This window comes from Notamacropus eugenii, chromosome 2, assembly GCF_028372415.1.
Source record: "Notamacropus eugenii isolate mMacEug1 chromosome 2, mMacEug1.pri_v2, whole genome shotgun sequence".
Classification (NCBI taxonomy): domain Eukaryota; kingdom Metazoa; phylum Chordata; class Mammalia; order Diprotodontia; family Macropodidae; genus Notamacropus; species Notamacropus eugenii.
In genome coordinates, this window is record NC_092873.1 from 379,423,233 (window position 1) to 379,437,199 (window position 13,967).

Below are 13,967 nucleotides of genomic sequence, written 5' to 3' on the forward strand. Positions count from 1 at the left end.
ATACTTACTAGCTGTGTAACCCTGGGCCTTAGGCAAGACACCGAACTGCTGTCTGCTACTCAACTGTAAAATAAGGATAATCAGGGTAGGGCTATTGTGAGGATCAAATGGGATAAAGTTTGTAAAGCATCTGACAGTAAATGCATGTTTTCTTCCTTCCAGTTTCTGTAAATTAAAAAAAGGAAATAAATTTAGCTGAGTATGATCTGTTCATTTTTTTTATTGTGAACTTAACAATCATCAGAACAAACATCTTAAAATACAAAGAAGAACAGCCATTGTGTATATGTGTGAATGAGTGAATGCAAAAACATTTTTAATTACTATTGTGCTAAGCACTTTGGTAAGTACTAAGGAATACACAGACAAACATGATGACAGGAATTATATCCAATGAGTTATAAAACGGTTTACCCAGCAATAACACTGTTAGGTCTATTTCCCAGGGAAAAAGGAAAAGAGCCTAGGTGTTCTAAAATAGTTAAAGCAGCTCTTTTTGTGGTGGCAAAGAATGGGAAAGTGAAGGGATGCCCATCTATTAGGGAATGACTGAACAAGTTGTGGTATATGAGATGGAATACTGTTGTGCTGTAAGAAATGATGAGTGGACTGGTTTTAGAAAAGCATGGAAAGACTCGTATGATATAATGCAGAGTGAAATGAGCAGACCCAAGAGAACATTGTATACAGTAACAGCAACTGTGTTCAAAGAGTAACTGTGAATGACTAAGCTGTTCTAGGTAATATGAGCTTTCAAATCAGCTACAAAGAACTCATGAAGGAAAATGCTATCCACCTCCAGAGAAAGACCTGCTCTATGGAAGTATGTATTTTATAGATCCACTCCACTGTTGGTTATTTCTAAAGTGGGATTCAAAGGAAGGGAGGGAGATAACTTGGAACTCAAAATGTAACAAAATAAATAAACATATTCTTAAAAACGTAATGATAGTTCTTATCTTATAAAGGTGCATAGTAAAGTGAGGGATGGTAAGAATTGGCTTGAAGTGGTGGACTATGTAAGACCCTCAGCAGTCAGGACATTTGGGCCTTAGGATGGGAGTTCCTGGTGATGAAAGGGTTTAAGTACGCCAGGGTATGGTCTCTAGTAAGGGATGGGAGGGAAGGCAGCTGATAGAGATGTCTGGAGAGTAAATTGGATGTGTAAGAAACTATGAGCTTTTGTTATATTCAGTTATTTTCTAAAAAAGAAATATAAACATATATAAAACATATGTATAGTTTTCAAAGATAATAAAATTTTTCTATTTATGCTCCCTAATGTACTTTTTTTCATAAATAAATTTTTTATCAAATAAAAATATTTTATTTATAAATCTTTCTCATACACATACCCAATAGATATTCCTTGTAACGTATATACACATGTATGTATACGTGTATATATGAACTATATATGTAGCATATACAACACACACACATATATATATTTATATATACACGTATACACACATATATGGGGCAAGACAAATCAATCCATTGGTCATATCTGAGAATGTTAGATTGTTACACCATCACGATTGATGAGTCATGATTGGTTAATATTTTGACCAGAGTTCTAATGTCTTTCAGATTTGTTTCCCTTCATAGGAGTGGGTTCTGCTCATTTCACTCTTAATCAGTTTATACAAATCTTTCCATATTTCTCTGCATCTGTTATATCATCATTTTCTTTGGTGCAAGAATATCTATATATCTATGTGTAGTGTGTGTGTGTGTGTGTGTGTGTGTGTATTAACATGATATCCATCACCAGACAGAGAACTGATGGACTCAGTAAAAATTTAAGCACATTTTTTCCTTTTTTTCTTTCTTTTTCTTTTTTTTAACATAGAATGTGGGAATTCGTTGTGCATGACTATATATTTGTAATGGAGTGTTTGGGGTGTTCAAGAGGACTAGCTGAGGCCTTTTTAGGACTACTCATCCATCTTTAGCACCCACCTCATTCACTCAACTGTCACTGGTGGTTCTAAGAGGCTGTATCATGTACAAAAAGGGAAACCTTCTTGACAAATGGGCTAAACTAGGCTGAGGGTAATTAACAGGCCTCAAACCTGTCTGTGAGTTAGGGAGATGTCTACCCCAAGCATGTGAAGACTTACCCCAATGGAATAGGTAGATGAGAACAATTTGTTCCAAAGGTCATGAAGGTGGCTACATCAGGTTCAGTGGAGCACTTAGAACTTGGTCAGACATCAAAGATGCCAAGGTCACTTATTTCAGTCCAGATCATTGCCAGTCTTGACTTTTGCTTTGTCACTGGACTTGAATGATTCAGGAAGAGAGAGTGAGGCTGACAACCTTGTGCAACTGTGCCTCACCTAAATCCAATGCACTCATTAGTCAGGACATCATCTATCATGTCACTGGTCTTCTAAGATGAAGGACAAACAACAATATTTGTAATAGGCTTTGATTTTCTTGCCTTTTCAATGGGTAGGGAAGGGGAGGGAGAGAATTTGGAACAGAAAATAAAATAAAATTGAATTTAAAAATAAATCAAGTGAGCTAAGCTCAAAAACAAAGAAAAAATTTGAGATCCCAATTTCTAACAATGTAGTGTCTTATTGGATACAGGTTGTATGCTATGATGTTGGGTCAGTTACTGAAAGATGAGTTAAAAAATGTGATATTTACTATTTGTATTTAGACTATAATTGATATTTGTAACCTGGCAATTTAAATTATATTTATAAGGTTAGCCATATGATCGTAAAATAAAATAGAATATACTGTTTTATCATCAGTTAATAGAACATACTATTGGGGAAGACATTTTTTGTCTAATTAATTCATACTTCAAAAGGAAAATAAATCAATTGGTTCTCCTGTGGAATTTTGCACAGATGGAGCAAAGGATGACCAGAAAATTTGGGGGCATTAAAAAAATAAATGTGAAAATAGTATGGACACAGTGTAGCACATGAAAACAAATTTTAGTACCAAAGAGAATGTCACAACAACTTAAAAGCGTGTTAAACGATTCTGCCAAAATAATTAGTTGCATAAACTCAAGACCCACTAATTCTCAGTTGTATACCATTTTACTCAAGTAGATGAGCAGTGAATATATTACATTTCTAACATATACAAATGTTAGGTGATTTTCCTATAGCAAAGTTATTACTTCTCTATGTAAATTAAGAGAGGAATTACTTGTTTTCTTCACTGACTATACAAATGATGTGACATAGCTACAAAGATTAGCTTACTTGGTGGACATTTTTTCAAAAAGTAACACATCATTATAGGGCACAAATACAGACATATTCAATGTTTAAGACAATGTAAAAAATTTAGAGTCATACAATTGAGACCAGTATTAAGTACTTTGTGACATTATGTAATTTCTTATTAGAAAGTGAATTATTAATACTTGGATCATGCTGTCAAGAAAGATATCTGTGATCATTTAACATTTTTAGAAGTGAGTTTCAATGGATATTTTTTAAAATTTCCAATAAATTAAATTGAACTCATGACCCATGTGTCTTGTTTTTTTGTTTGTCTTTTTCATCTCTGGCTGATGAATTGATAATGGATGAAAGAGAAAATTTAATTGACATATCTATGGATTTTGGACTACAAACATCCTTAAAAAATGACTGCCTTATAAAATTTTGGCAAAAAATAAAAAAGAATTTCCATTTCTCAGCAAGAAAACTTGTAAAACTCTCCTATTTTTTTCTGCCACATATTTGTGAGTATTTTTTACTATATTCTTGTTTTAAATCAAAACATGGAAATAAATGCACTTCAGAAGCAGTTTTAAGACTGTGTTTAGTGCTGAGACAAATGTTGCAAAGTTCTGTTCAAGTAAAAATGTTCAACATTGAAATTAAGTTTGTATATGATTATTATATTATTTTATTAAGTTGCAACTGACTTCCTTAAAATGGTATGCATATTTAATAAAATTTTTTAAATAAAGAAATTTAATATGACATCTTGCAGGTAACAGAGAGAAGATGAGGTCTGGCTGGATGACTTAGTTTATTCTCATAGAATATCCCACCTAAAATATTTGTAATGATTTTAAAATTAAAAATTTATAATTTTATATTCAGAAGTTTCATAATTATAGATAGAATAAAAGTTTATATTTTGTAATTATCATTATGAACATAAATTTTAATTTGTAGCTTTTGGGGCAAAAGTTACCATTGTACTTATTGTAGACACTTAATAAATAATTCTAAAAAAAAATGAGCAGTATATTGAATTAAAGTAGTATTTTGACAGTTCATGACACATTTCCTTTGTTGAAAGGGGTTTGTGGAACCAAAAATGTTGGGAACCTCTGCACTACATATACAGTCATTCTGTCAATAAGCATCTATTAAGCATTTACTATGGGTGAGGCACCATCTTAAAGTGCCAAGGATACAAAAAAAAGGCTTAAGACAGTCCCTGCCTCAAAGAGCTCACAATCTTATGGGGGAAACAACTATGTGTAAACAAGCTATATACAGGAAATAAATAGAAATAATCAACAGAAGAATAGGCATTAGAATTAAAGGGGATCAGTAAAGGTTTTTTATAAAAGATGGGACTTTAGCTGGGACTTGAAGGAAGGCAGAGAGGGAGAGCATTCCAGCTATGGGGCCTTTGGAAGGAAGGGGCTCTGTGACCCCAAGCTGATTCAAACATGCAACCTTCTGTTTTGAATTCAGACAAGTTTCCCTTGGGCTACTAGATCCTATGCTCTTATAATCACAGACATATTCACTAACCAACTCTTTAATGATCTTTTCTGGAATTTTTTCAGAAATCAAAGTCAAGCTATGGATTTTACCAGTGGTCTTCCTTGTTTTGAAACTCAGGATAATGTTGACCCTGCTACTTCAGTTCTATAGTACCTCTCTTGTTTTCCATGATCTTTCAGATGTCACTGACAGAGACTCAACCTGTTCCTCAAGTAGTTTATCAAATCCAAGTGACTTGAATTCATCAAGGGCAATTCCCTTGCTATGTCTTTACTTATCTTGGGCATCAACTTCCTGTTAGCCATTTTTCTTATGTCATTTTCAGAACAAAAGCCATTCTCTTTTGAGGAGAAAATCGAAGTAGAATAATAAAAGAACTGCTCGCCTTTCTCTTTGTTGTTAGTTACCATGGTCCCAATCTACTTCAAGCAGCCATCCTGTCACTTCTTTGACTTTCCTGTATTTCCCCAATACAGCTTTTAAAAAAACAAAACAAAACTCTTTTGTTGTCCCTGGTTTTCCTTGACAGCTCTAGCCCTCCTCCCCCAACTTTTAAAAAATTAACAAAATCAATTTTTTCTCAACTCATTGGGAGAAAGAATTTCTTTTTTAACAAATATGCATAGTTAAGCAAAGCAAATTCTCTCATTGGTCATGTTCGAAACACATTTGTCCCATTCTGTCCCCTGAATCCATCACCTCTCTGATAAGAGGTAAATAACCATGCTTCATTACTCATGCATAGTCATTGTGTTGATTACAGTTTTTATAGCTTTCAAAGTAGTTTGTTTTTACAATGTGGTTACGAAATGGATAGAGCACTGGGCTTGGAATCAGGAAGACCCATCTGCCTGGGTTCAAATCCTTGGACAGTTACTAGCTGTGTGAGCCTAGGCAGATCACTTAACTTTATTTGCTTCATTTTCTCATCTGTAAAATGAGCTAGAGAGGAAAATGGCAAACCACTTCAGCATCTCTGCCAAGAAAACCCCAAGAAGGGGTCACAAAGAGTTGGATAGGATTGAAATGACTCGATAACAAGAAAACTTATTGTATAAATCATTGGTTTTTTTCTGTTCAGTTCTGCATAGGTTCCTATAAGTCTTTTCTGTGTCTATTTGAAATTGTATATTTCCTCGTTTCTTGTAGCATAATGGCATTCCATTCTGTTCACATTACGATTTGTTCAATTATTTCCCAGTCATTTACCAAGCTCCATGCTTTTAATAGTCATCTTTCGTCACCCAACTTTGTTTCTATTTTCTGTAGGTGATGGTGGATGAAGGATGTACACCTGGTAGCACCTGAGGAGCTGTGTGAGCGAAACCAACTATCATCCTGCTCTTTTCTCTGCTTTCTATTAGCCAATGATAAACAGTCACACTAATTAATCAGTGAGATTTTTGTCTCTTCTTGTATAGGAAGATGTCTCATCTCCAATTTAAAGCTCCCATTCTTGTTTTGAGACTCTCTCCTTCTCATTCACGAACTTCTTTTTATTATTATTATTACAGGTCATCCACACTATGGCAAGAGACGCCCATTTGGGCAAGAGGTGTTTGTATTCACCAAGAGGGCTGTAGACGGGGAGGTGCCTACAGATGGCAGTGATGAGAGCAGAGGTGGATGCCCAAACAAGGGGCATGAAGCCTGTAGTTTTGGCAGTGATGGGGGAATAGGAAGGTAGCCTCACTAGGCAGTGATGGGACGTCTGCCCCAAAAGGGCCCATGAGCAGAGGGATGCAGGAGCTGGGAGAAGAGAAGAGATCTTTCTACTTGGCAGTGATGAGGATAAGAAGATCTTCATGCCTTGTTGGGTGGGGAAGAGGGAATATATGTGGGAAGGTCTATGGCCAGGAGGATGTTCTGAGGAAGGGGCATTGAGATACTTCTATCTGGCAGTGATGGAGGCATGTCAGGCAGGGGGATAGCTGAGTGAAGTGTTACGTAGACTCTTCCATTTAGCAGTGAAGGGAGACATCCTTAGTGTGTGACGCTTTGTTTGTGGTACCCATAGACATCAAAGCACCCACACCTTCTCTCACAATCAAGATTAGATGTACCCAGGAGTTCTCACATGTTAGCAGGAAGTTGGGGGCCTCTGGTGCTACCTGGATCAGAGGCAGGAGGCCTGAGGGGTTGGGCCATGCCTGGAATTCTGGATAAGAGCCCCGAGGGGGGCAAACACTTACCTGCTGAGCCCTTGCGCCCAGGGGAGCCCTCCCCAGCTGCTCGGTGAGGAAGTGAAGGTTGTGATGCTGAAAGCAGCCGTCCCCTGGGCCCTAGCCGTCGCCCACCCCCACCAGGTGGGGGACCTAACAGGGAAACCTGTGAGCGCCCTGCCCGGGATAAGCTGGCATGAAGAGTTCGGGCTGCTGGTGCAGGCAGGCGGGATGTGGATGCCCAAGGCCCTCGAGCCAACAAAGGGGGTCCCCGAGCAGGCACCAGCGGGGAGGCTGGAGAACCAGCTGAGCGGCGAGCAGAGCGGGCAAGAAGAACAGCAGGAGAGTCTGGGGAGAGGGGCAGAGGGGCCCGATGGTGGGTTAGAGCAATGGCCACACTCGAGGTGACTGCAGCCGCCTGCAGTGGGGCATGAACCAGGGGCTCCCACAGCACTGGCTTCCCACTCCAGCGAGCACCAGTGCCAGGGGCCAGCCCTCTCACTCCCCGGGCCATGTCCCGGTCATGCTGCACCAGATGCTGCTCCATGACTCCACCCCCACCACTCCCTGGGCTGGGTTCTGAACGTTTATCCTCAAGCAAGGAGTTTTTCTTAGGCCATGGGGGTGAAGCACAGCATATAATGTCAGGCGTTATTATTATTTTGATTAATTTTGCTGAACCTTAAAAAAAATTATTTGTTTTAATCCAGGATTAGATGAGAAGATATACTTACATACATACATGTGTGTACATATATATGTGTGTGTATATATATACCCATACATACATACACATATACATATATATACACACACATGCGAACATATACCTTGGAGATATTGTGTGTTTGGTTCCAGACTCTGCAATAAAGTGAGTTACGTGAGTTTTTTGGTGTCCCACTGCATATAAAAGTTAGATTTATAATGTACTGCAGTCCACTAAGTGTGCAATAGTATATATCTAAAAATGCATACATGTTGAAATAAATGCTTTATTGCCAAAAAAATGCTAATTATCATCTAAGCCTTCAGCCAGTTGCCATCTTTTTGTGGAGAGGCTTGCCTTGATGTTGATGGCTGTTGACTGATCAGGGTGGTGGCAGCCGAAGATTGGGGTGGCTGTGGGATTTTCTTAAAATAAGACAATAATGAAGTTTGCTGCATGAATTGACTCTTCTTTTCATGAAAATTTTTGTAGCACGTGATACTACTGTATGATAGCATTTTACCCACAGTACAATTTCTTTCAAAATTGAAGTCAGTCCTCTCAAACCCTGCTGCTGCTGCTTTAGCAACGAAATTTATGTAATATTCTTCAATATTGATATATCTCAGGGAATAGGGAGGCCTCTGGAGAGGGAGACTGGAAACTGTCAGTCAGGTGAGATTCGTGGCACCCCAAAACAATTGGAACTTTAACATCAAAGGTCAGTGATCACAAATCACCATAACACATATAAAAGTAATGAAAAAGTTTGAAATACTGTGAAAATTACTAAAACTGGAGACATACAATGTGAATACCAACTGTTAGAAAAAATTGGTGCCGATAAACTTGCTCCATGTAGGTTCTTCAATTTGTTAAAAATGCAGTGTCTGTCAAGCACAATAAAGCAAAGTAGAATATAATGAGGTATGCCTGAACACACACACACACACACACATATATAGCTGAAATAAAAATAAAAGATATAATTAACTATTGCTTTTTTTTAAAGTCCCTGATTTCTCAGTGTATATGGGACTTTGGAGCTAAAAAGCAATATAAATATTATATGAGAAAAAAGGCCGCTGTCTTCCTCTTCTTCTCATAGCTCTTCAGCCAGGAAATAAACATTTAGTAAGTACTTCCTCTATGACGTGTTGAGGTTACAAAGAAAAGCAAAAAATAGTCCCTCCTCTGATGGAGCAGTCTAATGGAGGGGACAATGTGCAAACAGCAGTGTATGAATAAACTAGAGACACGAGAAACTGGAGGGAATTCACAGGGAAAAGCACTAGAATTAAGAGGGGAAAATGCTTCCTTCAGAAGATAGGACTCTAGCCAGAGAAGGCAGAGTCTTTTGCATGGGGACAGCCAGTGAAAACGCCAAGCATTTTGGGCAAGAATCAGCAAGGAGACCAACATTCCTGGAGAGCAGTGTGCATGTGTGTGTGTGTGTGTTTTGTGTGTGTGTGCATGTGCGTGTGTGTATGTGTGGGTGTGCATGTGCGCGTGTGTGTATGTGTGTGAGCTGTTGTGTGTGCTATTGTGTGTGTGCGTGTGTGTGTGCGTGTGTGTGTGCATGTGTGCTGTTGTTCTTTGTCCTTCATTTTTCAGGAGAGGACCAATGACATCATGGGGTGTTGTCTTGCCTTTCCTATGAACTGGACTTAACTTCAGGAAGTACTGGCACCTTTGGTAGGAAGACTTGTTAGCTCTTCTCTACCTGTTACCCAACCTTTGTTTGTCTCTCATTCAGCTTTCCTCTGTGGCTCCAAGAAGCTGTAGCGTGCCCAAAGGCCACACCCTGGCTGTCTTGGCAGATAGGTTAAACCTGGCTGAAGGTAATCAACACATCTCAACCCGTTGGTGAATTGGGGAGTGTCTACTCTAAGTGTTAAGACATCCCCCAAAACAGAAGTTACTCCAGCAGCCACAAAGGTGGCTGAAGCAGGTTCTGTGGAACTCTTAGAGCTCAGTCAGACAACAGAAGATGCCAAAATCATCCACTGCATCCTGGATCATTACCCAGTTACCTTGACTTTTGTCTTTCCACTCAACTTTGATGCCTCTGGAAGAGAGAGTGAAGCTGATGACTGTATAACTCTGCCTAGTATAAAACTTAAAAAGACCAGACAATTGTGGAGGGAAGCTGTGTTCTAAAAAGGCTTTGAATGTCAGACAGAGGCTTCTATATTTGATCCTGGAGGTAACAGAGAGGCAATGGAGGAGAGAGAGAGAGAGACAGAGACAGAGAGAGACAGAGAGAGAGAATGAATATGTTAGTGATGGTAGGGGAGATGGGACACATGTTCAGACCTAGGCTTTAAGAAGATCAGGCAATTGAGTGAATGGTGGATTTGAGTTTGGAGTAACTCATGGCAGAGACCAATTAGCAGGCTCTTGCTTTACCTGGTAACTCCGGATTTTTGGCTATAATATTCCTAGGAGTTTTCATTTTGGAATTTCTTTTGGGAGGTGATTAGTTGATCCTTTCAATTTCTACTTTGCTTTTTGGTTCTAAGTTATCTAGGCAGTTTTCTTTTATAGTTTCTTGAAATATGTCTAGGCTCTTTCTTTTTTTATTGTGGTTTTCAGGCAGTCCAATAATTCTTAAACTTTTTTTCTTCAATTTTCCAAGTTAGTTGTTTTTCCTATGATATTTCACCTTTTTGTCTATTTTTTCAGTCTTTTGACTTTGTCTTAATGTTTCTTGATGTCTCATGGAGTCATTAGTTCCCGCTTAATCAATTCTAATTTTTAAGGAATTATTTTCTTCAGTGAAGTTTTGTAACTCTTTTTACCATTGGGCTAATTCCAATTTTTAGGGAGTTTTCTTCACTATTTTGGGGGCCTCTTTTACCAAGCTGTTAACACTCTTTTCATAATATTCTTGCATTGTTCTAATTTCTTTTCCCAGTTTTTCTTCTATGGTTCTGATTTTATTTTTACAATCTTTTTTTTTTTCACTTTTTAAAGAAATCTCCCTTTTTTAAAGTTCTTCTAGGAATTTTTGTTGGGTTTGTGTCCAATTTGCATTTTTCTTTGAGGCTTTGGTTATACATATTTTCAAGTCATTATATTCTTCTGAGTTTGTCTTGCACTTTCCTGTCACTATAGTAGCTTTTTATGCTTGAGGTAGGTGGGGTTTTTTTTTCTCCTTTCTCCAGCTTATTTCTTGACTTTAGACTTTACGTTAGAGTTGGACTTTGCTTACGTTAGGGGTAGAGGAGATGTCTGGCCTGATTCTCAGGCTTTTATGTCTTTCTTTGCTTTCACAGTCCGTAGGTTTTCAGTGTTTCCATTGCAGTATGGTCTGGGGAGAGATTTGGTCACTGCCTTCCTGGTGCGATCCTTGTTCCCTTGTGACTTTGAGCACTCCTCTCCACTTGGGAACCACAACCTAGAACAGGGTATTGGGAGATGGACTTCCAAATGGCACTGGATCCCTTAGGATCTCTTTCTGACCAGGTGTGCTGTCCTGGGTGCTCCCTACCATTGTTGCTGCTGCCACAACCTATGGTGGGACTATGCTTGGCTCCTGGCCAGATCCTATCCCAGTGTCTGAGGACCTGTCTTCCTAAGCTGTCTTGGGCTGGAAAAATGACTCATTGTGACTTTTTGATGGCTTTCCTGCTCAGAGTTCAGCTGGGCACATTTTTAAAGTTGTAGAGGGAAAATGCTGGCTTCACTTTGCCATCTTGGATCAGGTATATAGTATAGTCCCCGTACCAAGGTGGTGGCAGTGCCTGGGAAGAGAACTCCTCTTGATTTTCTGGACAGCCTAAGGTGTATCCTGACACTCCCTACAACCATCCAATTGCATCTCTGATATAGGCTTTGTTCTCAGCTCTGGCTTGTAGTCATAGCAGAAAACATCTCAAGATACCACATCGGCAGTAACAATAGCAGTAACAGTTGTCAGGATCTTCTTCTCTGCTCTCAACTGCATGGAAGGAATGGTCTCCCAAGTTAAAACTAAGAAACACTTGTGAAGGGGAGATGGGAACCACAAATGTTTTGAAACCTTTGGATAGACAATCTCAGGATGATCTGTCCTCCTCCCCCCAAAATCATCTGGTGGCCCATAATGGAAAATCCCCAACCAACTATTGAAGAAAAAATCTAATGTAATAAACTATGCAGTGATATAATAGAAGTAGATGATCTGAACTACTCTTGCAATAGCTACTTTTTGTCCTTGGATAAGACATCTGCAGTATAGTCTAAATTGTTACCTCAACCCTTCAGTTTTATTTAATTTCACAATTATAAAAGTATTTTGTCACCTTCTCTTCTCTCTTGCTCTTGAAGGGGGGAGGGGGGTAGGTCAAATACCAAACTCTGCCAAGTACATGGCAAATGTGTCCCTAAAAATTCACCTTTTCCTCTTTGAATGATTCCGCCTTTCTTTACCCATCTCTCTACTGTAAAAGGTATTACTTATCTATCTGAAGATGCTGCAGAATGTTGCTGATTGGCTGTGTACTCTAACAGGGTCTAAAAAAATCTTAAGAACTAGGAAGTGGAAAGTTCTATCACTGACAGTCTACCTTAGTGTGTTAATACATTTCTTTGCTTTCAATTTAGCCTCCTATCTTTGACTCATAGTGATAGGACCATCCACTGACAGGCATGACTTTCCCAAGAAATCTCATTCTACTTAGTAGAGATAATTCCCTGACCCAGCAAAAAGGGGAAGAAGGGTTGAACTGTATTCACATACAAGATCTCACCATTTCCTGATTGTATAACTTCTAATATGTCCTGAACTGACACTTAGGCTCAGATCACCAAGAACCTTGTTACTTGTAAGTTAAATGAGTTTTTTACAACTATGACTTTTTTTCACTCCAGTCTATCCTCAATTCAACTGCCAAAGTGATCTCCCTAAAGCCCAGGTGTGACCATATCAACACTCTACTCAAAAAAGCCCCCTACCTCCTTATTACCTCTGGGATCAAATATAAAATCCTCTGCTTGACTTTTAAAACCTTTCACAATTTTGGTGCCTTCCTACATTTCCAGTCTTCTTACACTTTACTACCCTGCAAGTACTCTGTTATCCAGGGATAATGAATTTGCTCTTTCTTTCAGAAGGTATTCCATGTCCCTACTTGTCCCTTTTCATTGGCCGTCCTATGCCTTGAATGCTCCTCCTCCTCACCTCTGTTCCCTGGTTTCCCTGAAGACAGCTCAATTCCTACCTTCTAAAAGAGGTCTTTGCTGGTCCCAGAGACACTCTGACAAGTGCCTTTTCGCTGAGATTGATGTAGATTTACCCTGCATACATTTTGCATATACAGAGTTGTCTGTATATTGTCTCTACCACCAGAATGTGAGTTCCTTGAGAATTGGAACTATTTTTGCCTTTTTCTGTATCCCCAGAGTTAAGCATATTTGTTGATTTGTCTTTCCTCTTCATTGAAATTGTTTTTCTTTCTTTAGAATTTCATTCTTGAGAATTTCCTGTCCTGGAGGACTTCAGAGAGGCCTGAAAGGACTTATATGACCTGATGCTGAGTGAAAGGAGCAGAACCAGGAGAACTTTGTGCACAGCAACAACCACAGTGTGTGAGAGTTTTTTCTGGTAGACTTAGATTTTTGTAATAACACAAGAACTTCTTACCAAAAAAAAAAAATTCCCAATGGAGGATCTCAGGGCAAAATGCCTGCCACACTCAGAGAGAGAAATATGGAAGTCACTCACATATTGTAGCAGATCATGTTTGTGTATGTGTATGTGTTTGTGTATCATGTTCTGATTTGTTATACGATTTCTTTCATTTATTTTAGTCTGACTACATAGCATGACTATAGTGAAAATATACTCAATAGGAAAGTATATGTAGAATCTATACAGAATTGTATGCAGTCGTGGGGAGGGAGGGGGGAGTGGGGGGTAGGTGGGGGGGATAAAATCACAATTGTATGGCAGTGATTGTTAAACATTACAAAATAAAAAAAAAAAAAAGAATTTCCTGTCCTTCCTGTGTGGACTTCCCCTTTAGAATATTAATTCTTGGAAACCTGTCCAGCCTTCCTCTTAAATTTTTGACATTTGCTTTCCCAATAATGAGAGTATATGCCAAACTATGCCTGGTTTTCTTCTTGTTTTCTAACACAAACTCTCCAAGGGAGTGGTCATTTCCCCCTAAGATTGCCATAATTTCCACCCTGCAGCTAGCTCCTGTTGGAGAGAATCAGACTCAGAATAGAATTTCGGGGCTGCCACAATGGAAAAATTTCACAACACACAGATAGAGTCAGTGAGAATAGTGTGCTATCTGAAGACTATCCAAAGAAACTAAAAATGTTTATCTTGGAGAAGATATATATATATATATAGTGGAAGATATATATTTTGAATGT